This window comes from Arvicola amphibius, chromosome X (genome assembly GCF_903992535.2).
Source record: "Arvicola amphibius chromosome X, mArvAmp1.2, whole genome shotgun sequence".
In the NCBI taxonomy this organism is placed as follows: domain Eukaryota; kingdom Metazoa; phylum Chordata; class Mammalia; order Rodentia; family Cricetidae; genus Arvicola; species Arvicola amphibius.
In genome coordinates, this window is record NC_052065.1 from 126,964,875 (window position 1) to 126,979,064 (window position 14,190).

The following is a 14,190-nucleotide window of genomic DNA, read 5'->3' on the forward strand; positions in this document are numbered from 1 at the left end:
AGATTCTCTAAATATATAGAGAGATATTTCAGTTAGATAGCCATTCTTCATATCTTTCAAAGACTACAGAATATGGCATTTTAAATGTTTTAATAACTTAGGGATTTTCATGACAATGAGACACATCTGCTCCTGCCAGCACCAATCTACTTCAAGAGGATGATGAGCATTGAAGAGGCTCCTTATGGAGTTTGATAACCATTTGGGCAAGAAGCTGCTCTTGCCTGGACTGTTGCATAAACTGGACACAGAGAACCCACAGAGAGAGGACTGCTGAACTTGCCTAAAGGTGAGATGGTCTTTCGGGGTTCCTGATTCATGAAAGAGTCTATGAGACATTCTGCAGGACACAGCAAAAAGTGACTGAACTGTCTTTGAATTTTCCTGCTTCATGGAAATGTCTGCTGGATACTATGGGCCTGTAGGCCCAAGATGGATGCCCCAATGGTATAAAAGAACTTTGGGTGACTGTCCAGGTAGTGAGATATCTCTGTCATTTCTAGAGTGTTGGAAGTTGCTTACTTCTTGTTTACTTAGGTAATATTATATCCTTCTAGAGTCCTTGATGGAGTTGAAGAATGGATAGTTATAGTTTTCCTTAGTTATGATAAAAGATAAAATAGATATAAATATTGTAACTGTAATTCTTGCTTGTTAACTGTTTTGTTATATATAATTTTGCTATGTTAAAGTTAAAGCCTTCCTTTTTGTTTAAACAGAAAAAGGGGAAATGATGGAGGAGGGTCATCTGTCTATGTGTTACTTTCATTGGTTAATAAAGAATCTGCCTTGTCCCTTTAATAGGACAGAAAATTAGGTAGGCGGAGTAGACAGAATTGTGGGAGAAAGAAAGCAGAATCAGGCAGATGCCTCAGGCAGTCGCCATGCCTCTCCTCTCCGAGACAGATGCAGGTTAAGATCTCTCCTGGTAAGCTACCACCTCGTGGTGCTACACACATTAATAGAAATGGGTTAAGCAAGATGTGAGAGTTAGCCAATAAAAGGCTGAAACTAATGGGTCAGGCAGTGTTTAAATGAATAGTTTAAACAGTTTCTGTGTAATTATTTCAGATGTAAAGCTAGCCAGGTGGCGGGAAGCAGCCTCCAGCTCCTTCTACAAAAAAGATTCTTAAGATCATGTTCAACTTCATTAGTGATCAGGGAAATGCAAATCAAACCAACTTTGAGATACCATCTTATACCTGTCAGAATGGCTAAAATAAAAAATACCAATGATAACCTATGTTGGAGAGGATGTGGAGTAAGGGGAGCACTCATCCAATGTTGGTGGGAATGCAGAGCTTGCAACCACTTTGGAAATCAGTGTGGCAGTTTCTCAGGAATTGGGAGTCAACCTATAGCAAGATCCAGCAATACTACTCTTGGGTATATACCCAAGAGATGCCAAATCATACTACAAAATACTACAAAAGCATTTGTTTAACTATGTTCATAGCAGCATTATTTGTAATAGCCAAAACCTGGAAACAACCTAGATACCCCTCAATGGAAGAATGGATAAAGAAAGGAGGGAACATATACACATTAGAGTACTACTCAGCTGTAAAAAGCAATGACATCTTGAATTTTGCATGCAAATTGACAGAAATAAAAATCCCTATCCTGGCTGAGGTAACCCAGACCCAAACAGATGAAAATGGAATGTACTCATGCATTCGTGGACTCTAGCCATAAACAAAGGACATTGAGCCTATAGCTCGTGGTCCTAGAGAAGATAAATAATAAGGTAAACCCAAAGAAAAGCATATATATGTCCTCCTGGAATGTGGAAGCAGACTAGATTGTTGGGCAAAAGTTGGGAGCATGAGTGTGGGGGTGGGGTGGGGGAAGGGGAGAAGGGACAAGAGAATGGAGAAGGGAAGGATTGGAGAGAACTTGAGGGACCTGGATGTTTGAGATGAAGGAAGAGTAGATACAGTAGCAGGGAAGAAGATATCTTAATTAAGGGAGCCATTTTAGTGGTTGGCAAGAGCCTTGGCTCTAGAAGGGTTCCTTGGTGGCCACGGGGATATGCCCAGTTAGGTCCTTCGGCAGTAGAGGAGAGGGTGCCTGAACTGGCCTTGTCTTGTAATTAGAATAATAACTATCTTGAATATCACCATAGAACCTTTGTCCTGTGACAGATGGAGATAGAGACAGAAAGCCCACATCAGAGCACGGGATTGACCTTCCAAGGTCCAGTTGAAGAGCAGAAGGAGGGAGAAGATGAGCAAGTAAGTCAGGACTGCGAGGGGTTGGTACACCTAATGAGACAGTGTGCCTGAGCTAATGGGAGCTTACCAAATCCAGCTGTACTGGGACTGAACAAGCATGTGATCAAACTGGACTCTCTGAATGTGGCTGACAATGTAGGCTGATTGAGAAGCCATTGATAATGGCACCAGGACTTGTTTCTACTGTATGCACTGGCTTTTTGGGATCCTAGTTTGTTTGGAGGCACTCTTTCCTAGGCCTGGGTGGAGGGGGGGGGATTGGATTTCTCACAGTGCAGGGTATCCTGCTCTCTCTTAGGACTGTAGTGGGAGGGAGGAGGGTGAGTGGGGGAGCAGGAGGGAAGTGGGAGGAGGGGAGGAAGTGGAAATTTTGAATGGTATTATTTATAAAAAAGAAAAAACTAGTTAAGTTAGTAATACGCTTGAGCTGAGAGGCCATCTAGTATAAACCTCTGTGTATTTTGTAAGGCCAGGCAGGACAGAATCTTTTTTCTTTCTTTCTTTCTTTCTTTCTTTCTTTCTTTCTTTCTTTCTTTCTTTCTTCCTTCCTTCCTTTCTTTCTTTCTTTCTTTCATCTTTCTCTCTGTGTGTGTTTGTGTGTTTGAGGGCAAGAGAGAGAGAGAGATAGAGAGAGAGACAGAGACAGAGAGAAAGAGAGACTTAGCTCTTCTTGGCAGTAAAGCTGAACCTTATACTCTTCTGCCTATCATAGGTGTCTACTACCACAATGCAATCATAGTGAACACCTTTAATCCTAGCACTTGGGAGGTAAAAAATGTCAGATCTCTGTGCTTTGTAGACCAGCCTGGTATACAAAGCTAGTTCCAGGACAGCCAGGGCAGTCACACAGAAAAACCCTGTCTCAAAATACCAAAACAGAAAAAAAAATATTACTACCACTCCCTGTTGAGGGACCTACATGAAGCACAGAAAAAGCAACAAGACCTGCCAACCTGCCATTCTTAGACTCTCTCCTCCTCTCCATATGTGTGTGTATGTGTTTGTTTGTGTGTGTCATAGTCACTGTTCTACTGCTGTAAAGAGATACCATAACTGAGGCAACTCACAAAAGACATTATTTAATTGGGGGCTTGCTGACAGCTTCAGAGGGTCAGTTCATTATCATCATGAAAGGGAGCATGGCAACAATCATGGTACTGAAACAATAAATGAAAACTACATTTTGATCTGCAAGCAGAGAGAGCCTGGGTCTGTCCTGGGATTTGAAACCTCAAAGCCTACCCTCAGTGACACATTTCCTCCAAAAATGCTATACACCCTAATCCTTCTAAACCTATCAAATAGTCACTCCCTGATGAATAATCATTTAAATATGTGAACTTATGAGGAAAATTCTTATTCAGACTACCACTTTGTAACACAGAGAAATCAAGCAATACCCTCCTTCCTTGCTTGCTAACATTCACAGACTAGGAAGTGAAGTCTACAGGAAAAGAAAGGTCATAATTAAGTTTTTCCAGGGTTTGGATGCTGTGTGCTACAATAGCAACCACATTGACAATAAATTTGCACTACTGCAATAGTAGCATGACTGTGTTAGAGGGATAACCAATCACTTATTGATTAGATATGAAGCTTATATAACAGAAAGTAATACTGATCAAAAGCCTATGTTGAGAGAGGTCACAAGTAATAGAGGAAAGCCTACTTCTACCATTTTGTTAAATTGACATGTAGTTAAACTACCTTCTAAATATTTATGTTTATGCCCTCAGACTAGTACAGCTGTCAGCCTCTAATAGAAAAGTTTCTTTATGCTGTTAGTACCCAAACATATAACTAGTCATACTACAAGGAATAGTTGACTCAGGAATGCTCAGTCTGAAAATTGACATCTATATCACTCATTTAAAAGCTCAGGTAATATCATAAAAGAAGGAACTGAAGGAATGTGGGAGCTAATGTTATGTTTTGGACGGGGTATGATCATTGCAATCATGAACACACAGAAAAGACATGAAGGTAGGAGCAAAACAGGTTGTGAAAAGCTATTGGGAGTTGAGAATATAAGAGAAGATAATAGAAATAAATATGAATATGACTATAATACACTACATAATTGTAAATTTGTCTATTAAATAATACATAAATATGTTAAGAAATAAACTCATACATCTTAATGAGCTATACTCTCTTTACTTGGAAATCAGGCTTTCAGCAATCATAAAGTTACAGAACACTATGGCCTGCTAGGTATTCAAGTCATTTACAAAGAGCTCTAAGGTCGTTTGAGGAAAGCCACTACTTTCCCCAATCTAATCCAGCCAAGTGCACATGCTAGCTTTGTCCTTCAACTAGGGACAAAAAATTGCCTGAAGCCACACAGATATGGAGAGAATTTAATCAAATTAAGAATTATCTGTAGTGAATGAGCTGCAGGCAGGTCTGTTTTCTGCCGCCCAGCTCCCTGCTGCCTGGTTTCTGCATGGCTAGCTTTACACCCAAAATAACAACACACAAACTGTATTCATTTAAACACTGCCTGGCCCATTAGTTTCAGCCTCTTACTCACATCTTGACTAACCCATATCTAATAATCTGTGTAACGCCATGAGTGGTGTCTTACGGGGAAAGATTCAGCACGTCTGACCTGGTGGCTGGCTTCATGGCATCTGACCCAGAGAGGAGAGGCGGGGCAATTGTCTGAGCCATCTACCTCACTTCCTTCTTCCTGTTCTGTCTATTCCACCCACCTATGTTCTAACCTATTAGGCCAAGCAGTTTTCTGTATTAATTAACCAATGAAATCAACAGATTGATAGAAGACTCTCCCACATCAATTATCTTATAGCAAAATTGAAAGAATGATCAGATAACTTTTCTGACTAATCAGGTCAAATCACTCTAGGATCTCAATAGCAGCTCTTTAAAAAAATTATTTGAAACAGATGAATCTTGTTCCAAACTAATTAAGTCAAATACAAAAAAGTCATATATGAATAACCATACTGTTTTTATTCATTACCATTTTCAAAAATGTTTAATCACTTCATCAGTATTACCCCAATAGTAGTTGAATTTCAATTACAAAAGTAAAATATCATTTAGTAGGCAATTATATATTTAATTAACCAACTAAAATATTTTGTATGATGTTAAAATTCTGTGATTTGAAGTTTACATAGCAGTAATTTTATATGAAATATAAATATATTTATATAATTTATATGAAAAATATAGTCACAAGAGTATAAAACAAAATACTTATATAATTATATATATATATATATATATATGTGTGTGTGTGTGTGTATATTACACATATATAGTAAATATATCCACAGTTTAAAATGCATTCCCACAGTCTACTATCTATTTTAATGACATTCAAATGTAGTAAAATTTATTACTACATTTATAATAGCACTGTGGGCTGGTAATAAAGACAAATATATATGTACACAGAAAAGTCCTGAAATATTAACTCTAGAATACCATTAAGTACAATTCCTATGTTACATGTTAAATTATTCTATTACCATTCCATGAAGGAGGAGTTTGAGAGTGATGAAAATTTAATAACAAAATTATTTAGAAAATCTGATATATAAGGCTAACAGTAAAAACAATATTACTGTGGATATATGAGCATGTGTGCAGTTGTCTGTGAAAATCAGAAGGGGGTGTTGAATTCACTAGAGTTGGAGTCACAGGTAATTGTGAACCATTTGGTATTGGTATTGGGATCCAATCTCTGCAAGAACAGTATGCACTCTTAATTGCTAAGCCATTTCACTTGCCATATGCCCCACTTCTTTAACACACACCTCAAAGATTTTTTTAAGTGATCTAGTTAGTATTGAATTTATAACTTCAAAACATTTATTTGTGTGCTTAAGAATACTATAAGTTTTTTTCAGTATGAAAAGTTGTGAGGTACTTCATTTGATAACACTCTTTAATGACAGGCAAAAGGTACCAATATATAGCAGTTATAAAATTGAAGTTGTGTGGATTAATATCCGGGCCTTTGATTCAGTTCCATTGGTCCTCCTGTATGTTCTGATGTCAATACCAGGTTGTTTTCAGTACTGCAGCTAAGTAGTAGTGTTTGAAGTCAGGGATTGTGATGCCTCCAAAAGTTCTTTTATTATTCAGGATTATTTTGTGTATCCTGAGTTTTTCTTTTTAATATAAAGTTGAGAACTGTTCTTTCTAGGTCTATGAAGAATTTTGCTGGGATTTTGATGGACATTGCATTGAATTTGTAGATTGCTTTTGGTAAGATTGCCATTTTTACTATATTAATTCTGCCTACCCAAGGGCATGGGAGATCTTTCCAATTTCTTCTGTCTTTTTCAATTTTATTCTTTAAAGATTTAAAGTCTTGTCATAAAAGTCTTCCACTTGTTTGGTTAGAGTTACTCCAAGATATTTTATGCTATTTGTGGCTATTGTGAAGGGTGTTTTTTCTCTGATTTCTTTTTTTTTTTTTTTTTTTTTTTTTCCCGAGACAGGGTTTCTCTGTGGCTTTGGAGCCTGTCCTGGAACTAGCTCTTGTAGATCAGGCTGGTCTCGAACTCACAGAGATCCGCCTGCCTCTGCCTCCCGAGTGCTGGGATTAAAGGCGTGTGCCACCACCGCCCGGCTCTCTGATTTCTTTACCAGACCATTTATCATATGTTTACAGGAGGGCTACTGATCTTATTAACTTAATCTTGTATCCTGCTACATTAATGAAAGTGTTTCTGAGTTGTAGAAGTTCCTTGGTAGAATTTTTGGGATAGCTTATGTAAATTATCATGTCATCAGCAAACAGTGAGAGTCTGACTTCTTTTTCGATTTGTATCCTCTTACTCTCCTTTTGATGGCTTACTGCTCTAGCTAGGACCTCAAGTGCTATATTGAATGGATATGAAAAGAGTGGAAAACCTGTCGTTCCTGAATTCAGTGGAATCACTGGGAATTTCTCTCCATTTAGTTTGATGTTGGCTGTTGGCTTGTTTATTGTCTTTATTATGATAAGGTATGTTACTTGTATCCCTGCTCTCTCCAAGACCTTTATCATGAAGGGATGTTGTATTTTGTCTAAAGCTTTTTTGGCATTTACTGAGATGATTGTGTCATTTTTATTTTTTAGTTTGTTTATATGGTGGATTAGGTTGACAGATTTTCATATGCTGAAACATCCCTGCATCTCTGGGATGAAGCTTACTTGATGTTTGATGATGGTTCTGATGTGTTCTTGGATTTGATTTGCCAGCATTTTATTTAGTATTTTTGCATCAATGTTCACAAGTGAGATTGGTCTGTAATTCTCTCTCTTAGTAATGTCTTTCTGTGGTTTGGGTATCAGGATAATAGTAGCTTCATAAAAAGAGTTTGGAAATGTTCCTTCTATTTCTATTGTGTGGAATAATTTGGAGAACTGGTATTAGATCTTCTTTGAAAGTCTTGTAGAATTCTGAGCTGAAACCACCTGGTTCTGGGCTTTTGTTGTTGTTTGGGAGACTTTTGATGACTGTTTCTATTTCTTCAGTAGTTATAGATATGTGCAATTTGCTTATCTGGTCTTGATTTAATTTTGGTAAGTGATATTTATCCAGAAAGATGTCCATTTCCTTTAAGGTTTCCAATTTTGTGGAGTACAAGATTTCAGTTTTCAAAATGTGACCTGATGATTCTTTGTATTTCCTCCATGTCTGTTGTTATCTCCCACTTTACATTTCTGATTTTGTTAATTTGGATATTCTCTCTCTGCCTTTTGGTTAGTTTGGATAAAGGTTTGTCTATTTTGTTCATTTTCTTGAAGAACCAAGTATTTGTCTCATTGATTCTTTGTATTGTTTTCCTTGTTTCTATTATGGTGATTTCAGCTCTCAATTTGATTATTTCTTGCCATCTAGTTCTTTTAGGTGAGTTTGCTTCATTTTGTTCTAAAGTTTTCAAATGTTCTGTTAGTTCACTAGTATGGGATTTTTCCAGCTTCTTTATGTGGGGATTTAGTGCTATGAACTTTCTTCTTAACACTGCAATATACTCATCATCTGTCTTTATTAAAGAAACACAAAACAGGGCTGAGACAATGGCTTAAGAAACTCTTCATGCAAGTGTGAGGACCTGAGTTTAAACCCACATAAAGTCACCACAAAGGATAGGATGAGTACCAGATAAAGGAAAATATAAACATTTTCAAAAATCTGCTCTCTTCTGTTTTGTGAAGCTGCACAAAATTTGCCATTTGTATATACTTCCTGATACAAGTCCATTTAAACTTCTTACCTTTTTAATTTGACGGTTTTTTTTTTTCACTGTGTTTTTAGCAGCAATGGAATACCCCCAAAAGACTGAAAATTAGGAAACAACTTTCCTCAAGACCCAGTAAGACCACTTTGGCTATAAATCCAAATGATGTTCAATCGTGCCACAAAGACATGTGCTCAACTATGTTCATAGCAACATTGTTTGTCATAGACAGAAACTGGAACAACCTAAATGCCCCTTGTCCGAAGAATAGATAAGGAAAATGTGGTACATTTACACAAGGTACATTTACACAGCAGAAATAAATAATGACACCTTGAATTCTGCTGGAAAATGGATGGAGCTAGAAAACATTATTTTGAGTGAGGTAACCCAGACACAGAAAGACAATTATCATATGTACTCACTCATAGGTGGTTTTTAAACATAAGACAAAGAAAGCCAGCCTACAAACCACAATCCCAGAGAACTTAGACATCAATGAGGACACTAAGAGAGACTTATATAGATCTAAGTTACATGGGAAGTAGTAAAAGACAAGATCTCCTGAGTAAATTGGGGGCATAGGGACTTTGGGAGAGGGCTCAAGGGGGAAGGGTAGAGGCAGGAAGGAGAACAGAGAAAAATGTGGAGCTCGATAAAAATCAATTTAAAAAAGAAAATAAACAAACCTTTATCCCTCTGGCTCATTAAGTGTACCATTATCTTGAAGATAATAGAACTATTATATAAGTCACAAAATAGAATTAAGTGAATTCTATATTGAAAAATGACATTGTTTAAACTAACCTAATTCAAAGACACTTTAACCTGTAAAATGGAAATTTTCTTTCAGACTTTCTATGAAAGCTAAATGTCATGATATTCTCACTAAGACAGTATTTGTTAAATAACATAAATCAAATACAGCAGCTATTAGTAATAGGTACATTGTACTATTACCCATATATTGAATTTTATAAATAATTCTTAGCATATTTATATTTGTGCAACTGTATGTGTTTAAAACATAAATCAAAGTGAATCAAACTTTTAATTGAGTATTATTAAATTCTGCCAAAATTTTAGGAGCAGAATACCAACAGCTGTGTGTAAGAATAATACTGAGAAAGAGACAGCTTACAATTAAAATTCAAGGGATATCTTAGCTTATAATTAATGAAAATATAGATTCTCTTTTATTCAGTTTTTGAATCATTCTCAAAGACAGTTGAATAAATAAATAAATTTCATATTGTTTTGTCAAAGTAAATTTGTGAATTTTTCAAATACTTGTTCAGGATTTCAATGTCTATATTTTGTGTTTATTGAATAATGTACACTCAAGTCAGGATAAGGTAAGTAGAATTTTTTTGTTATGTCTATTGTCCAAAAATAAGTCATGGTTTTCAGAGGTAATATTGCAAGTAAATTTATTTAAATTTAAAAAGACAAAGCTCCCCATTGTCAAGGATCCAATTTATTCATCACTATATTCTTCACATGTAGAATGGTATATGCCACAAAATACTTAATGTTTGTTGAACAAATTAACAAATGTAATTTTAATAACTACAATAGAGATGAAAGCTGTAAATTCCTTCCAGAAAATAATCTTCAGAACATGCCGGTGTGGGAGGATACACTTCCTGAGGAAAACAGAATCTACAGAGTACTCCTCACAAGAAATTGTATTTTAGCTCACATATACCATATCATCATCTGATAATCTCATACATCATCTATGAAATGAGAATGCAGAAGACATAAGAGGAGGTACTAAGTGTGAGGAATAGAGTACAGAGAACAAAAACAACAAAAAAAATTAAGTACTTTCTTTACTTTGTTTCTTTACTTTAGAAGCTGTAACATAGACTATTCAACACTTCCCATTCCCTAAGGTAATATATAACTGGAAAGAAGGAGGGAAGCAAGGAATAACAGGAGGGAGGAGAGATGTGGTGAAGAGAGTAAGAAAGGGAATGAAGGATAAGAAAAAGTAAGGAGAAGAAAACCTGTTAGTTCCAAGCAACACTGTACATATCATTCAAATCAATGCAAAATGGCAAGAGAAGACTGAAGTGGATGCTATAATACATCTTACCATTTTTGAGTAAGCCAACTCTTAGTGCTTAGTGCTTCTAAGCTTTGTATCATCAGAAATGTAAGATTCTGAAGTGAGCATTAATCATTGACGTTGCCACCTATTCTAGCAACAAAGTAAATAGTGTGGCTCTCTTTTTGTTCAGCACCCTCTTATTTTTCACCAGTGACTGGGAAATATTTGTATATCTTTATGTACAAGCTTCTCAATGGAACTTAAACTTTTTATTAATTGGAAAATTGGAATTGTTACCTTGGAAATACACTTGCCTGCCTTACTACAGGCACCTTCTGTGAAATATAAAATGGACAAAACCAATTTTCACTTCCTTTGTCAGAGGTAGCCTATTTCTTATCTCACATCCTACTATTCTATTATGTTATTTTTTTCTCAATGTTCTCTAGGAAAATTGTTAATATCTTTAAAAATGAAACTCCTGGTCCCATCCTGGCAAGTTTTAGTATCTGAGAAATGGAAAAGACTTTCTCCTTTCTGCAATATTCTCATAAGAAATAACTGGTATTAAAACAATCTCAAAATGATGAACCTATTGTAGGAAGATTCTCTAGAGGAACAGATATGATTGACTGAACATACATTACAAAGAGTATTTACCAGATAAGCTTCAAGGATGTAGGTTGGGTAATCCAGTATTGGCTGTCTGTCAGCTGAAGAAGTTGAGACATGAGCTGGTGCCTCTCAGTTCACAAAGCTAAGTCAGTAGTCATAATTTGGTCTTAAGAGTGTGGAGGGTATTTGGAGAGCTAATGATATCCAGTCATAATTGGGAAGCCAAAACATTAGGGTTCTAAAGTCAACACAAGGTGAAAGTAGCAACAGTGATAGAAACAGAAGAGATCTGTTTACCAGAGCAAAGGAGAGTGAGCAAAGTAGTATACTATTGCCTCAGACCTCTTTCAAAATGTGGGCCACAATCCAGTGTTACTCTCCATTGTTGAGAAGAGTCTTTCCCCATAAGTAACAGAAAACAAGTTTTTAATGTAAATAAACTGTTTAATATATATATAACAAATTATTAGGAAAATAAAAACTACATCTTTTCAAAAATCCTCCTATAGATCTTTTAATTACTTGGGCAATATTATGTTAGAAAATTCCACCTCTCAATTAATGACCATACTTAGAAATAACAGTCACATTATCTGATCAGTAAGTAGAAATAGAAAATAGTAAAAGCAAATGCCTTCAAAATGAAACTTAATGTAATTAAAATCACTATTTTGAAAGCATAATTTACTAAATAGTTAATAAAAGCTGTTGTTAAACATATATCTTTATGTATGAATATTATATGAAAATATATATTAATATGATGGAAATTAATGTTTTAATTAAATAAAATAAGAAATAAAACCAATATTTATTTAAGTTAAAGAAAATAAAGGCACGGTAGTGTGCACCATTAATTCCAGCACTAGGTAATCAGAAGCAGATTAATTTTCATGAGTTCATAGCCAGGATGATCTATATAGATAGTTCCAGGTCAGCCAAAGTTTTATATGGAGACTATCTTAATAAAATATTAAAAAGGGAAAATACATAAAACAATGTGAAAATAAATAATAAATATTAGTAGACATGAAGATAGATAATTGAAAAATTAAATAAATGCAACAACTGTTTGTTGCAAAACAGAATACAATAAAATAATTAGTAACCTTTCTGGGCTATCTTCTCCTGGGTAGATGTGAACAAATGTACATTCAACATAAGATAAGGCAACAAATTCAGAAAAAAGTACCACTCCACCAAATTCTAACTTGGTAAACTAATGACCATTATTGAAGAGTTGCTTTATAGAAGTATGAGAGACCTAAAAACAACTACATCACTACAAAGTCCTATATCATCATAGATAAACTCATGGAAGCCACATCATGGAGTTTTCCTATTAGTTATCCTTCCAATTACTTTTTAATCTAGAATCCCCCAAGGTCACCTGCTGATAGAGAATAGAAGGAACAGGATAGAATAATGGCTGTAATCCAAAGTTTTGGAGACATAGAACTGGCTTAGAGTGCAGGTTCCTCCTGGAACAAATGCAATGAAGTTGGCAAACAGTTGCTTTGCAAACAAAGCATAGATGAAAGCATGCATGCTTTCTCTGCCCATTTCTCAAATGTTCTGTTAGAATCTGTACTCTGAATAAGGAAGTGGCTTTTGAGCTCAGTTCTTCATGCTCTATAAGATAAAGATTAAGGAAGTGCTTTGCTTCTGTATAATTTTGCCTTGTTTCTATGTACTTTTTTATTTATATTATTTTATTTTTTATTACTGTTATTTGCAAGGTGAGGTAAGACTTTCTCATGACCATGTACGTGGGTAAAGGGGGATATCCAGAATTAAGGTAATGCTTTTTAGTCTGTATAAAAAGCCATACAAAATAAAGTTTGTGATGCAGTTGTTCATACTCTGCATTCCCTGTGTTCTGATTTGCCCAAGACCCTTAGGCTGAGACCCCAATTAACTAGACAGTGACACCAAGTGAGCATCTTTTGATTCTTCCCTCATCCATCTACAAATGTTTAATAGTTCTGTTGTCATTACCATAGACCAGGCAATTACTATAGTCTTTTGTTCTGTAGTAGCCATGCCTACCTGGGAAATATATATATATATATATATATATATATATATATATATGGTTTATTTTTTATATTTAAAAATTTCCATCTCCTCCCCTCTTCCTCCCCCTTCCCTCCCCTCCCCTCCACCCATATCCCCCTCCCTCCCTCTTCAGGCCAAGGAGCCATCGGGGTTCCCTACTCTATGAAGGTTCTCAGGTTTCCTGGGAAAAATATATTTTATTTCAAAATTGGCAATGGGGTGAACACAGGATACTCCAAAGGAAAAAGCTATGCTACAACAATTATTTAATGGTTTCTTTTTTCATTCTTAAAGAAGAGTTAAGGGCATGAACAAATGCTCAGTGGTTATAACGACCCAGGTTCAGTTGCCAGTACACAAATGATAGCTCACAATCATCTGTAACTCCAGTTCCAGGGGATGTAATGCCCACTTCTAGCATCCATGTGGAGTGTACATACACTGTACACTTTCATATATGCAGACAAAACACTCAGTTGGAAAATAAAAACACATAATTTTTTTATTTAAAGTGTGTAAAAGTGGATAATTTTTAGTTTGATAATAGTATGTTAGACTACTTGAGGCTCTTGTTTCAAGCATCCTCAGTAAACACTCACACATAAGTATTTATATTTAAATAAAAAGGGAAAATGCAAAAAAGCTTATCTTTAGTTGTATTTGTTAGGTTGGCATGATTTAGTTTAATTGGTGCATTTTCTAATCACAAACACATGTAAGTACATGTACATATTATGTTGTGGAAAAGTTACCTCCTAAAAAATACTTATGGACCTGCAAATTTGATGAACAAGTAAAGGTTCTTGTCACTTAAGCTGGTTTATCTAAGTTATATCCTTGGAACCTACATATAAGTGAATGGAAAAGCTGTAGAGATAACTCAGAAACTAAGTGCACATATTGGTCTTGTAGAAGACAGTAATTTGGTTGCCAGAACTCAGGAAGCCCCAACTTGCTGAGAATTCCTGACTGTTTCAGAGGTATCTGGGTTATTTTTCAATTCATATAACAAAATATCAT